We start from the raw sequence: 15,646 nt of genomic DNA on the forward strand, positions 1-15,646 counted from the left end.
GGGGGCAGCCACAGGCGGAGGCCGAGGGCTAGAGGGCAAAGCGTCGGCGACCTGCTCTTGGATGGTGCGTCGAAGGGTGGGATCTATGGGTGACGCAGGGTCGCCAGACACAGGCAGTTGGCGGGCCACTTCTTCCCGTATGAAGGCCTTGATCTGGGGAAGCAGGGAGGCCGAGTCAGAGACCAGACTGCAGACCGCCGGCGCAGGAAGGGACTCGTCGAGGACTCCGGAACGGCGAGTAGAATTCCTCTGCTTCCTGAGGACGTCATAGCTCTGACAAAGCTGAATGACATCCACCACCGTTTGCGGATTCCTGGCGAGCAACATTTGGAACGCGTCGTCGGAGATGCCCTTCAGGATGTTGCTAATTTTCTCGGTCTCCGGCATGGATGTATTGATGCGCTTGCACAGGTCTAGAACATCTTCTATGTAACTGGTGAAGGTTTCAGTGGCGTGCTGAGCGCGAGCGCGGAGGCGTTGTTCGGCGCGCAGTTTGCGCACAGCTGGGCGGCCGAATACCTCCGAGAAGCTGGTCTTAAAGGACGACCAGGTAGGCAAGTCGGCCTCGTGGTTGCGGAACCACAAGTTGGCAACGTCGCTGAGATAGAATAGTACGTTACCAAGCTTGGTGGCATCGTCCCACTTGTTGTGGGCGCTGACGCGCTCGTAAGTCGCCAACCAGTCGTCAACATCGTGGTCGTCGGCACCGCTGAAGACGCTGGGATCTCGCTGCCGGAGCCCGCCAGAACACAGGATGGTAGGCGACGGGATGGGGGCTGTCTGGCTGGTGACTTCAGGCATAACTGGCGGCGAAGGTAAGGTGCGGCTACGGAGCTCCAGGATGAGGACGAGAGGGGGGAACTTACAGCAGCCTCCACCAAATGTAGGATGGGGTTGTGGCTGAGCAGAACCTAGGTCGCTTTCCAACGTTCAGCAAAGGTGCCCCGTACGGAAATGTCATATCTGGTTTGATATGAAAAAATCCAGATATGAACAAATAGGGAATTGGGCATATAAGGTCTTATATGAATATACGGGCGTATATAGCCTGATATGCCCAATTCCCTATATACCATTATGTGAATGGAACTCATATAAGGAAATATATGTGCATATGGTCGTATATGTCCTGATATGCCCAATTCCCTATATATCCATATCATGACTGAACTCATATATGAAAATATATGAATATATCTGGCATATATGGTCTGATATGCCCAATTCCCTATATAATCATATCATGATTGAACTCATATAAGGATATATCTGGCATATATGGCCTTATATGCCCAATTCCCTATATATCCATATCATGATTGAACTCATATATGGATATATCTGGCATATATGGCCTGATATGCTCCATTCCCTATATATCCATATCATGATTGAACTCATATATGGATATATCTGGCATATATAGCCTGATATGCCCAATTCCCTATATATTCATATATGGTTTGAACTTATATATGGAAATATATGTATATATGGTCCTTATATAGCCAGATATGTCCTATCCTTATATGACCATATCTGATGGAGCCCATATATGGGATTTCTATATATGGTCTTTATATACCCAGATACGGCCAAATCCGTATATAGCCATATCTGCGAACAGTCATATATGGATGAATATACTTATATGGGCCATATATGGCCAAATATAGATAAATCTGTAATGTCCATATTTGGCTAGAGCTTATATATGGAGCTAGTTCTATATACGAACATATACTGACAGATCTGCACATAACCTTATATACTTTTGGTTAAATGTTGAGAGGAAATTTTCCCTAAGGCGGAGCAGACTTCCATTAAGGTATTAATTACTTATTCGCATCCATCCAAGCACAGTCATACACCATGTCCCCAGACCAGGACGAATCTTTTTAAGAAAGAGCAAAAGTTTCTGTGGAAGCTGTGTCAGGTCCCTTTGTAGCCGTGTGACTGCTTGGCGGAATGAAAATGAGTGATTACTCCCTTATTAAAACCTTATAAGCTTTCATACGGAAATATATAATAAATGACAGCCTATGTATATGTGCCCTCATACGGCGAGATCTACCGAAGGAGACGGTACAAAAAAAAATTGAAGAAATCCAACGATTTGCGGCGCGCTTCATCTGCAATCTCTGCAAGCACCTAGGCTCCCCTTCTCCAATGTTGCAGGCTGCTAATATCACATTAGCCAATAAAGAGTGAACCTGGGGCGTGGCGTCTCCAAACAGTGATGGAGGGCGGCCAAACAAAAGATGTAATGAAATTAGTTACAACCATTGCAGAATGCTGTCATACATATGCCGTTTTCGCCACATGCAGACGTGAGCGACTGTGCAGTACGCCCTTACTGCTACTACTTCAGATATGTAATACAGCTTAAATTTTTGACGTAGATTTTTATTTTAAAACTTTGAGATACGTTGGCGCTGTGTAGGGGGGTTATACAGGATGGTTAACATTATGTAAGCGATAAACCTGATTTAATAGACAATTAATTAACTAATATTAACTAATGAACATTTTATTTTGATTCTAAGGGGCGATATTATGTTGCGAAATTAAAGGCCGTCATCGTAAAAGGTGAGCCTAGTTTCTAACTTTTTTTTTTAATTGGTATAGGAGTTTGAAATATCGAGCGCCAGATTTTGCGCATTTCAAAGCTCGCTGAGTTGGTTTACCCGCATTGAAAATGCATAAAACTGTCGGTCACTTTTTTTATGCATCAAACACGGACACCGTTTGTGTATTTTATGATGTAGAAAAAGTTTCTTTGAATTCGGCGATGATACGACGCGCAGCGACGCGTTTATGAATATGCGAAGCGGACAAGGCAATTCACTGAGCTTGCAAGTGTGTATGTTCAGTATTTCGAACCACATTAACGATTACGAAAATTTAAAAGCTAAGGTTATCTTTCTTTACTGACGGCCTTCATTTTCGCGATACAGACTTACGTCCCAAAATCAAAATTATGAAAGCTGATTAGTTAGATATAATTAATCATTTTTCAGATTATTGAGCTCTATTACGTACATAATGCCCGTCTTGCTGTACGGTCCACCTTCACTGACCAAACCAACATATCTCTCGCACTTTGTAAAATAAAAATCTGTAAACGTTAAAAAATGTCATCCAATACATCTCTAAGCGCTGCTTTAAATTGAAAAACCACTCGGTTTTATACTGCTCTAAAGCTCCTGATAATCATATAGCATAGGTAACACAAGTAACACAAATACCACACAGAAATTGCGCAGGAAATTTTATTGGGGTACATTTAATGCTCTTGTGGTTCTATAGTTCTGTATGCTTCTTATCGTCGATGCTTTTCTTTCTCGCTCCTTATTTCGCTGAGTTTAGTGCCCACGGCCAGCAACAGCAGCTTTCCGGAGAGCTCCCGCCCCTTCTTGGTCGGCAGGCCCGTTGTGTAGGCTGCGTGGGAGATAATTTAGAGCGATCATGATATAAATCTGCGCAGAATTATGCACTGAATCTGAGACAGCCTACCATAAAATCCATTGTGGACTATTAAAGGTGCCCTGCGACGTACATAAAGCATGGGTTCTTTAATCTTTGTATGCAGAGTAAGGGACATTGTGAGTCCCGAACGCGCAATGAGATCACCGAAATCATAATATTTGATATTTTAATCTTCGCTAGAAATGCTTGTTTCGAGCCGATGGTGTCGCAACGCGGCGGCCATTTGCGGCAGCGGAAATGAGGTGGCATCTAGATAGGGTGCTGCCTTTCTCATTGGTTGGGCGTCCATTTTGCATATTGTTCCTTCATACTTGCGAAATGGATCCAAAATATTATGTCTCTGAGTACTGCAAGCTTTTTCGCATGCCACAAAAACTGGAAAGAAGCAGGGAAAGCGAACGAAAACTAACAAGAATACAGCTAGGGGCGACACTTTCGATTCCGCTTCAAACCTTCATGGCGGCCAGCGCTGTTCAAAAAACGTTGGCTCAGACCAGAAAGCGCGCGCGTCGAGACCGGCCGTGACCATACCAAGACGGCAGCGAAAAAAAAGCCAGTCGACACACCTTGCCCAAAATGTGAAGAGAAAGGCCGGACAGGAGACGGGAGTCGAGTTTGGGGGGGAGGGGGGCTACCGCTGACAGCCTTACAGTCCGACTAAAAAAGTAAATTCGGGGAGCTTCCTTTGTCGTTAGTCGCGTACACGGGGGGAAGACGCCGTCAAAATGCGCGGCTGTCTACAGCCCCGACAAAGCAACAACTGCATGCACGCTTCCGCTGCGTGGGCGCTAGGTGCGGTTCTGATTGGTAGCGCCCAATGTCGGTACTGGGTGAGTGAAATGGAAGAGTGAAATGCGTTTTCGTCTGAGCTTTTCATTTCGAATTTTCAGAGCGGAATAACTTTCGCTTGCATGCCCCGATTTCAATAATTCTTTTTGCTCTGGTCTCTGGAACGCATGATGAATCTATTTAATAATATTAACTGGTACAGAGCAAATCATCGCGATGCCCCTTTTTCGGGCTTTACCATTAAAGTTTCCTGGCACAACCGCGAACAGAAACAGGTATACGCCAATTGTTTCTGAAACACGTTCGTTCGCACTAACCACCCGAAATAAAACGCGTAAAAGCTCTTCATTCCACTGCTCCTGCTTAGCTGTAGAGCGCAAGCCTTGTGGCAAATGTAATGGGGCCATTGTAACCTAATTGGATACGCAGAACGCAGCAATGCTGATCCCGTGTTAAAATAGAATTAGCACTATTACTTACGACAATTAAAAGGGTTCAGTTCCTGACACGTGCATATGAGAGAATCCATTACAGCTTGCTGTCTACGTCTCGTTACTTAGAAAATACATCCCTAACTAGCCCCGCAATGTGCTTAGTGAGGTTAGTCTATGTTTTTTGCGTTACACAATTGATGTCATGCACTTGAACTACCGCTGGCAGGAACGCAACTCGGTGGCGGTAAAAATTTCGCTACTGAAAAATGAGAGATTACTCTCCGACTGCACATAGCCCAGCTTACAAATAAATCATGCATTATGATACCATTTAGCTTAATTTATAGCCCTATCATCGAAAACTGCCGACAGCATTGGCAAAGGTAAACAACAAAGCAATACGGGAAAAACAGTAAATGGTTGTTCACGCTTACCTGAAATATTGATGATTGCAGGTTCACAGAAACCTTGGTATTTCCCGCTCACTTGCACCCTGGATCCTTCCGATGGCTCATCATCCCATGCATGCTTGGCGCAGGTCATTTTAACGCCGTCAAAAGTGTCTTCTTCCTCAAAACGCACAAGTGTGGCGCTGTACCATGATTTCAAAGGGAAAACAAGTGGATGCAACAACGGGTATAACCGGAAATTGCTCGTCCGGCAGGAAAGTGCGTAGCCTACTGCAGATTCCGGCTTCTAGCTCTGTGCAACAGACGACAGTCAAGGGTGGCGCCACCAATGCCTTCCTTAGCAGATATCTGTGCTTGTCTGTGCATGTCAGACATCGGCACCTGCGCACGGGCGCTCACGCGCGCGTCAGAAGCGGGGTCCGGTTTACAACAATGGGAGGACCGCGGGGGCTCTCGGGGACTCTTTTTCTTCATGGCTTGAAGCTCTTTCAGCCTCCCCTAAATTTTCTTGGAATCCTTGCAGATCCCCAACCATCTCTTGTTCACGGCTTGACATTTTTTTCAGTCGGCTCCCGAGGGGGAGCGAGCCAGCACCAGGAGCATGGAGGTTCATGCCACTTTTCGACGCCCGTCGCGGCACGTGCTGGGCGCGCAGGCGCTTCGCGTGTATGCCTTAGAAGTGTCCATCGAGATGGGGCTTTATATCGCGTGTATCTTTATCAAAATAAATATAACTAACGATACCCCTGCTGTGTCGTTGCTTGAAATCCCGTCGAACCGATCGCCACTCGAGTCGACGGAGCTTTGCGGAAATTGAGAAAAAGATATCTTAGCGGAAAGTTGAGCACTCTTCGGCGTCCGGCCGACATTCGACGGTTTCAAATGCTTACGAAATGCGAACAGAGACCGCCCCTGTGATTGGCGGTGACCGTTATCTTGCCTCAGAGCCGCGTCCCGCAACTGCTTCGGCCCTCTTGATTTCGACATCTGCTGCTCACTTGTTTCTTCTCCTCTTTGTTTAGCACACTGCTTGCGTTGTCGCTAATTTAGTGCTTCAAGTTAATGACTCGTCATTCAGCATTTACAGCGTGTGCGTGAAATTTCAGCGGGAATACACAAATGTCGACTGCACTGCAGTACCACCGTTGTCTGCATACCTGTGATCGTTTGTATGGCATAAAACGCAAGCTATGTTAAATATTCCCTTTCTGATGCGCGGATTGTAACTGTACTTGTTTACAGAGCATGATCACTGCAAGAAGACCGGATGTTTGCGACGAAACACTTGATAGCCGGAGAACTGGCGCTTTCCGGTCGTGGTAGATCCGCTTTCTTCCATACCACAAATATTCGGTGCTGAACTGCTTTATCCAGAAGCATGTTCGACGATTAATCGCATCGACGAAAATGATCTCTTTTGTTATCCACGAGCGGCGCCAGTGGTCGACTGTTGACGGCTCCCTAAAGCAATGCTCGGCATGCCGGGTGACACCGGTGCTTCCCGGTCGTTCTATTCGTCCTGCGATATCAGCAATCCTCCGCTAAGGGTTGCAGTTTCCAAAACTTCACTTATGACCATTTGCATTCGCCAAACTTGTGTATTCGCTCTCCACAAAAGCCGAGACCACATACGCGAACAATGCCGACTAGCTCTTATTCGTCGAAAGCAAGGGTCTCATCGAAGCAGCTAATGACGGCGCTGGAGAGCTCGGAAAGCGCCGTGATATGGTCTGGTTGCATGCACAATGGAGTTCAATTCTAGAGACAAAAGCTATCTTTCTCTGATTTAGTATTTTTTGCAGTAATATGGGGAGTCATCATACTAAGAAGCAAACAGAAGGATCGTGAGCGTCAGGTTCATTATAAGGTTCAGGCTGTACAATCCAGCCGGAATGAAACGCGAACACGCATATCGCCTTCTTTTTCTACATTGCAGAGAGGTGTTCACTTGCAGCCAGTTTAAAAATATGTACTTCGGTAGACCCTTCACCCAGACACAGGAATCAGGCTAGTTCTGCACTACAGTTGAAAGTAGACAGGCAAAATATTTTGTTTTTTTCGCATGCGCTGTTCGCTTGCCATGCTGTAGACGGAACAAAATGGGCTATTAACATGTGACCAGTAAATAATATACATTGCATTTTTTTTCTCTCATGGTGTTTCGAATGGGGTTTTAATAGCCGGCTGGGATGTCGAAGTTAAGTATTGGCACCATGCGCTGCAGTTTGGCGAGCACGAGTGACGTCATCTGGGTAACAGGGAAGGGGGGGGGGGGAGGTGGACGTTGCTCTCTCGTTCAGTTTGCAGTCAGCTAGGAGAGCGCCAAGATATTCCCTCCCAAACCGTAAACAAATTTCGCTAATGATGGGAGGCTCGACCTACTGCTGTGTTTATATATCAAAATTAAAATTTCATCTCTTTTCATGGAGACCATGCATGCTTGCGCATGCATATGAGGGTCCACTGGAACGGAGTCTATTTTGGAGCTAAATTCATGAGTGCAAACTGGGAGCGGATTTACATAATCTGGGGTGTTTTCAAGGTGCCATCACTGGTAGGAGTCCTAGGAGTTGTTTTGTTTCTTTGTGTAAAGAGAGGGAATGCGCTGAATAATAGGCAGTGGTTTTTGGGGGCGTTCTTGGAGAGGACATCTTTAGTTTCAGACTACGGTTTTTTATACATCTGTGTGGTTCAGCGGGTTAGGGCAGTTTTTTTTACATGCGTGCGTGCGCGTTGTGGGTACGATGTAGTTTTTCTGAGCGTGCTTATGCAGTTTTTCACGATGTTTCGCTTATAAGTTTTTCTGTATGGGTTTGTATCACGTTGCATAGAGCGGATTTAAAATTTTTATATTGATACCGGTGAATTCCCGCCATCTAAAATCCTTTTCTGGATCAATAGAAAAAAAACTAGAAAATACTTTACATTTTGTCACGTAATTTATTGAATTTTACATCACTAAACCCTTCCTGAAGTTTACCATCACAATGCGATACATCACGGCCAAATTCCTTTGCTGTCCCTAATTAAATTAATGCCCTGAGGAAATACCTAACACAAAAGTCCTGTAACATACTCAGCAAGAAATGCTTAGTTTTTTTGTTTACTTACACCAATGCTTCTCTGAGCGGAATACATGTACATAAAACAAAGCAGTGTTCATCCTGAAGACATCTAGTATATAGCACTACCATTGTCTGTGTGTAGTAACGATGCGTTTTCCGCAATTCCAGCCGACCATGTTATGTATGTGGATGTTAGGTATGCGGCTGATTTCATTATGTGAGTGAATTAGACACCTGTCCTTCAATCTGCAAGGGCACTTAAAGGAGTATGGACACCTAACTTTTGGGTGCGTGTTTTCTTCTTTGTAATGATGCGTGAGTCATTATTATACATGGAGTACCACGTGGTGTTCCTACAACTGCTAAATAATTTATTACCGATTTTTTCTCTTGCTGTTTAAAGTTCAATAACTCAACTATGAGTGGGACGTCAGTGAGTGAGGCATGAAAAACTGCGATATAATCGCTGCGTCCTCGTTTTAATTCCCTACAATGCTGAAACCAGTCAGCCAGCTTCACTATCCGGACTTGTAACTAATGTAAAACAGCGATTATATTGCACTTTTTTCATGCCTGCTTGTCATTTCCATTTTCGAAATTCTGTGTGGGCACGTCGCCGGCGGAGCGCATGGAGTCAGCAACGCCTCGACTGGTACCCGTGCTGCTCGCGCTGCTGACACTCTCTTTCATTGTGAGCACGTGCCGTCCTGCTCGTGGGTGCACAAAAGAGGGGTTGCCGCTCGTTGTGAGTCATGACTGGAATGCCGCGACGTTGAGGGAGTGAAGAAACGTATTGTTGTGTCGGGTGCTGCCACAATAGTTCTCACAACATCAACGGCCAAGAGCAGCCCATGGAACTCTATAGATTTCCTGGACACATTCCTAAAAAAAAAAAAATTCAATACTCGAAATTTGTAATCTACTGCCGAGGAAATTTTGGAGGTAATGGTGAATCTTTTCGATGTGTAGCAAAATCTTGCAAAACTTTTCCATCGCTCGCATCGAGCGATAACAAAAACCTTAATAGCAAGACAGAAAAAAACAAAAACAATGCAAGCATGTCGACGGGAGGTTGGTATAGTGAAATCTTCCAGTGTATAAAAAAAATGCGTTCATACACTTTTTCCCATTCAAAAATGGTTTTCCTCGGAATTGTCTGTGAAATGATTGAGAACGAGACGGCAAGCCTGGATAACTTCTGTGCGCAAGCTGAAGTAGGCGGTTTTCTCTTGCTAAATTGGTTTGGTATGTTGCGCGTGTGTATTATTTCTGACGAATTTTCATTGTAATTCACTAAGCATGCAGTGTTTAGTCGTACAGCTCGCGCTAAGGAAACAATTTTTTTTTTTTTGCCAGTAAAGCCCTCCGCCGGTCAGGTAACTCAAACAAATATTTTGGAGGCTGACATCAACAGCTGCGTTAGGCAGACGCGTGTGAGGCAAGGTCAGTGATCGCCTCATTGTTCCTTTGTGTGACGCCCGGCTCAATTTCCGAAGTTATTTTGCTAGATGTAAAAAATGTCTCAAAGTAAAAGTAGTAAAGATATTAGCTTGCACATGAGCGAGCGTTTGAATATGAGAGATGGCTCTGCAAATAAATTCTTTTGGGAATGCACGTGCGCTGCAATCGGCATTACATTAAATGTAACAACCACTGCGTAGTGATTGACCAAACTAGAGCATTTTTTCTGTTAGCCGTCAGCCAGCATCTGGTAAACGCATTTCGCGCGTGTTTTGTTTTTCTTTTCAGCCTCGCCTATCTTTATTTTACGTCCAAATAAACACATACTCGTTATTATTCAGCGAAAAACGTAATGAAATTCCAACTATTTGGCAAAGAAAGTTGCGTACATCGAACTGCTCAGCTACCCAACAAAATTAAGTATTTTGCGAAAATTTCCCTGCCATAAAAAAAAAAGGTATTAAGCTCGAATTCCGCGTCATAAATAAACTTGCCATTTTCTTGCGACACACATTTCGCCGCAACGGTAACGACGGTTTCGTAAACAATCTGCTCCACGAAGTGGACCTGATGCACTGTCAGTTCTCTTTTTTTTTTCAAGTCGGCGCAGAAAAAAAAATCGCTGACCACTCTTTCTTGAAACCTACACCGGAGAGGGTACTGTCGCGATTGAAGGAAATGCGAACAGCGCGGCGCCTAATTCGAACATAAGTACGCTACAGACATGAATTCCAGTTTCGCAGTGCGTAGGCAACATGCTGTTCACATTATTTTCTATCGCCCTTGTACATTTTCCTAGTCCTCTTAATTTCGTCTGCGTTCTAGCACGAAGGAAAAAGCAAGCGTCAGCGCAAACAGATTTCCAGGCAGTCCAACACGTGTAAAACATGTGCGGAACTGGTCTTTTTTCGAAAGAAAGGGCTCAATGGGAGGGGTGACAGGTCTGCCCGGTCAATTGTGGGGAGTCGCGGGAGACGCTGCTTTTCACTCGCGCTTGTAGCGCCCTTCTGCCAAGCTCTGGTTCCCTCGGCGTGCCTTCCGGAGCGAAAGAAAGAGAGAAAGTGACACGGAGCTTGACTAGCCACCCGCCAGCTATCTTCTAACTGAGCACTGCCGAAGGCGGCGATGTGTCGCTTTTCTGCTGTTCTGGGAGGGGGGTTCTCGAGGGTCCGCTTTTTCACCGCCTCAGCAGCGCCATCTCTCGCTCAGTAGGGTAAGGAACATTTTGCCGTGGGTGCTGGCTGACCGTGGACACAGCGGCGACTCATTTATTACGCAAATAAAGTATGTCTTGCTTCCCCGTGACTGCCGGTCTGAGAACTGGCATCTGAATATCGGCCGGCAGGGGAGGGTGGATTATAAAGGGAAGAAAAAGTTGAGGTGAAAAGAAACAGACCAACGCGCATAGTATCAAAAACTATTTGCAGAAGATTTTTTACAAACTGTTCAGCTGTGGCACAACAGTCGGAGTAGAATGGCGAGCTTGGTCAATACACCACGGAGACTCGGCGGCGCGGAACAGGCGATGGGTAAAAGATTTGCGTGCAGCTGTTGAGTTTTTCTCGTCTGCATTGTAAACGTTTTGCTGGCAACTCTAGATAGATGAATTTCCAAACATTTTGTATTTTTTCTCTGACAATTATACCAGAGCGTTTTAATCTTCATCCCTGTGCCGCAAGCAGCGATGTGTTATTTAGGCTCCTGGACAAGAAATGCCTGTATGCTGCAGCGGTTTTGCAAACGTTTATTGTCTGGCATTACCGCAAACAATGCAGGTTTCCCCTTCCTTAAGAACGACATAGTTTTGGGGAACAGCGCCCAAAGAAGGAACGTACACCGCACCACCGGCTTGATGGTTTGAGTATTCATCATGTTTGCGAAAGGGCTGAGTTCGATCCCCAAGCGCTTGTTGTACGTTCGGGACTCTATAATCTATCAATGTTCCTAGAAACTATGATTTCGATCGCAACCAACTCGTTGGACTTGTAATCCGCTTATTTAGACCCAGTCAGGAAGGTTCAGTTCGTCAGGAAGGTTCGAAGTCCACCGAAGATAGAAAGCGCATATATGCATGTATTAGTGCATTTAAATCATAGCAAAGTTTAATGTGATTTATAGCACTGTACTTTAATTCACATTAATTAAACACCACTACGTAATAGCAGTCTAATTTGATTGAAGCCGCAATCATAAAAAGCTTAGTATCTTGTTGTGCGGTGTGTTTCACCATCTTAATTAACCAATAATATCATGTTTGACACAAAGTTAATTATTTAAGTTCGGAAGTATATGGCACAAGAATCCCATATATGAGGTCGGATATGTTCCATATATGCGAGATTGTTTCCATATAAGGATTTGAAGGTCCCCATATAAAGAAAGAGCATCTATATAAGGACGCAAATACGACTATATATAGCAGTATATGGCACTATATAAGGTACATTATGGCCGTATCTGCCCGTATTTGTGGTCTTATACACCCATATATAGCCGTATATTGCGGCATATCAGGTTTCCCATGGTCATATCTGGCCGTATATACGACCATATATGGACCTATTTAACTGTATATGATCCCATATATGAGTATATACAGCCATATATAAAATATATCTGGCCCATATCTGCCATTTTCGTAAGGGGCAGGCCAAACGTTCGGGCTGCGAGCGAGCGTCACACCTCAGGATCGTCGTCTTCTTTCACTACTACAGTTCACCACAGTGAGCGAGCACGGCTGCTACACTACAATAGATTGGCTAGCCCCCCCCCCCCCCCCCCCCCCCCCCCCCCCTCCACCTAGCGCCAGTGTCAGGAGACGATGGAATAGGAAACAAGAAGTACACAGGCTGACCGTGGACTCTCAGCCGAGGCTTATTTGCTTTATTTGTTTAAATAGGAAAAAAATACACACGATAAAGTGCATGACAAGGGATCGTGCTAAAGGAAAGCCTTAAGGGTTATGTGCGCCTATCAAGAAACGAGCAGATGGTAACCTACACTCTCATCTAACGGATGACTAGGAGTGGCGAGGTAGACTGCACCGTATAGCTTGAACGCACACATTAACCGCTTATGCATATAAATAGGACCACTCGGGAAGTGATTGCGGCGAACCATACGGCAGCTTCTTGATGACTGCGCATAACATTTTCTTTTCCTTTTGTCCTTATCGCTTGTCATCTCATATATCTTCTGTGTTTTTTTATTTAAACTATATTTTTTGTGAATAAAGCCTCAGTTGAGGATAAGAACGTGTACTGTGTACTTCATGTTTCCTAGTCCGTCGTCTTATGTGCTGTTTGCCACAATGCATGGCCCGGAGAGTACGGACGTGTAGTTGCAGCGTCTTAAAATTCTTTTTGACAGTGCAGCCCGAATGCGTCATCATCATCAGGCTGTCTACGTCCACTACAGGTTGAATGCCTCTCTGACTAATCTGCAGTGTAACACTGTGGTGGCCAGTCGCAGCCATCTTAACCACGCAAATTCTTTATCTAATGTACTTATCCAAGTGTTTTCCACCTCCTGTTCCGCTCCGCTACTCTATTGATCCATGTCAGCTGTTTATTCACACAATTCTCTGCACCTATGATCCTCTGATCTTCCTGATTTCAGGTGGAATGTCACTACCTAGACCGTACGCGTACGTGACGTCCCGGGTGCCCATCGTTTACCTCTAAATCGTTATCGAGAGCGTATGATCTCCGACCTAGAGGGGGCGATCTCCCTTGTTCCAACATGGGCGCGTGTTTCTACTGACCGCCGTGTTTCCGCTGGTTTCCCCTTAGCGGCTATGGGAAATGGGGCGAAGCTGTAAAGGCGGGAGCGTTCAGAGCCCCACCGTTATCTTTGTGCATTTGTGTTTAGAGCGTAAGGACGACTTGAGTCGACTTGACTCGCTGTGCGGCAGGTACGGCAGCCCGGGGTCGTCGCTGGCGGTGCTCACTGCGTAAGCCTTCTACTTCTTGGGCACACGCACTGAGCTACCACCAGCGGCCGAAAAGTTCCGCAAGTGCGTGGCCGGAAACATCGGCAAGGAGCACGTGGAGGAGGTGGCCGGCATGGAGGCCTCCTTCACGGCCTTCCTCGTCAAGCGTGGCTCCGAGCCCGACAGGCAGCACCTCGTCGGCCTGGAGAGCCTGCGATCCCGGCAGCTCTTCTACGTGGCCGCCATGTACCGCCACTGCGGATCCTACTGGTAGCGTAAGGGGCACGAAGTCCTCCAGGTGCAGAGGTTCTTCAGCGAAGCCTTCCCCTGTCCCGAGGGCAGCCGTATGCGCGCCCACGAGTTCTGCGAATTGTTCTCCTAACTGCGGCCGCGCATGTCATGAAGAAGACACCAGCATCGTGGGAGAACATAGTGCTTCTCTTCTTCCGCACATCTTCCGAACATATTCCGCACGCGGGGTGGAGAGGTTTGTCGCTCCTCCCCCTCCGAACTTACGGAGAGTGCAGCAGTGGGCAGGTTGGCCCGATTAAATATAATTTCGGCGCCAACCAAAACTCAAGCCCCCCACGATATCATGACACTCTCACACTGCAAGAATTAAATAAGGTATTATCTTCCGGAAAAAAGATAGCACCAGGACCAGACAACGTGCATTACGCTATACTTGCCCATCTCTCCGAGGCTGCTGTAGAGGCACTGTTAAAATTCTTTAATGAAATCTGGATAACTGGAAATATACCTGACGAGTGGAAAAAAGCAGTCATAATACCTTTTCTCAAACCCGGAAAACAGCAGTTACAGATCAATAGCCCTCACCAGCTGCATTGCTAAATCTTTCGAAATTGTAATAATAAACATCAGACTGACCTTCGTACTTGAATCTCGGCAACTATTAGATACACACCAATGTGGGTTTACCAGCAAGAATCTGGTTTGAGAATGAGGAAGCTAGCCTCACGAACTGGGAAACCTTCAAGGATCAGCTTCTGAAGATCTTCACGAACGTCGTGCGAAAAGAGAGAGCCCAGCAGCTGCTACAGTCTCGCATACAACATCCAAACGAGACCGTTGCAATGTACACTGAGGAGATGAAGCGTCTCTTCCGGCGTGCCGACGCAGACATAAAAGAAGAAGAAAAAGTAAAGCTTCTTATGCGAGGAGTCAAAGAGCAAATCTTTGCGGGCCTCGTACGGAACCCACCCAAAACCGTCGCGGAATTCGTCGAAGAGGCATCCACCATGGAAAAAACTCTTGATGCCAGAGCCCGCCAGTATGACCGCCAGCAGCGCTTTTTGTCAGCAAGCTGCATGGACACCGCTAAAAACGACAACCTGCGGGAGGTTATACGTGAAATTGTGCGAGAAGAGCTCCGACGAATGCTGCCAACAGGAACGCAGCCGCAGCTTTCATCGCTCACTGACGTCGTCCGGGACGAGGTTCAACAGGCCTTGGGTGTGACGCCGACACCCACGCAGCCTCTGCAGCCCCCAGCCGTGACTTACGCCGCAGCAGTGCGCCGTCCTGCCCCTCGACGACGGGACCCAAGCCCCTATCGCCCTCAGTCAGCTGCGTTGGACCGCTGCCCTCTCGCCCCAACCCGCCCGTCCTACGAGCGACGCATACAGCCGAAGAAATGCGACGAGTGGAGAACTCCCAACCAGCGCCGCCCACTATGCTTCCACTGTGGCGAAGCCGGTCACGTCCTCCGGCACTGCCCATACAGAGGACTGGGCATCCGAGGGTTCTCTTACGACGCCCCACGACCCCGACCCGGCCAGCGAACAGCCGAAATCGATGAGTTCTTGCGTCGGGAAGAATACTCAACGCCCAGCCGCCTATCACGTTCCCCGTCGCCATCGTCACCGCGCTTCTTATCTCCTAGCCGAGGCTACGCCGTGCGTGGACGCTCCCCCAGCCCCCGAAGGTTAAACTGAATAAAGCAGCCTCTGGAGGTGAGGTTGCTTCTAAGCGCAAGGACAAAGATCCTCCATCGACGACAACTCCGACGACACCTACGACGACAACTTCGACGACAACACCGACGAC

General features: G+C 46.6%; 1 pseudogene; it reads left to right on the plus strand.

The window, feature by feature from the left end:
• The window catches only part of LOC149338259 (uncharacterized), a 31,729-nt pseudogene extending 17,697 nt beyond the window's left edge, over positions 1-14,032 (plus strand).
• The last annotated feature ends 1,614 nt before the right edge of the window (positions 14,033-15,646 follow it).

This window comes from Amblyomma mixtum, chromosome 6, assembly GCF_055824585.1.
Source record: "Amblyomma mixtum isolate Tamu chromosome 6, ASM5582458v1, whole genome shotgun sequence".
Taxonomy (NCBI): domain Eukaryota; kingdom Metazoa; phylum Arthropoda; class Arachnida; order Ixodida; family Ixodidae; genus Amblyomma; species Amblyomma mixtum.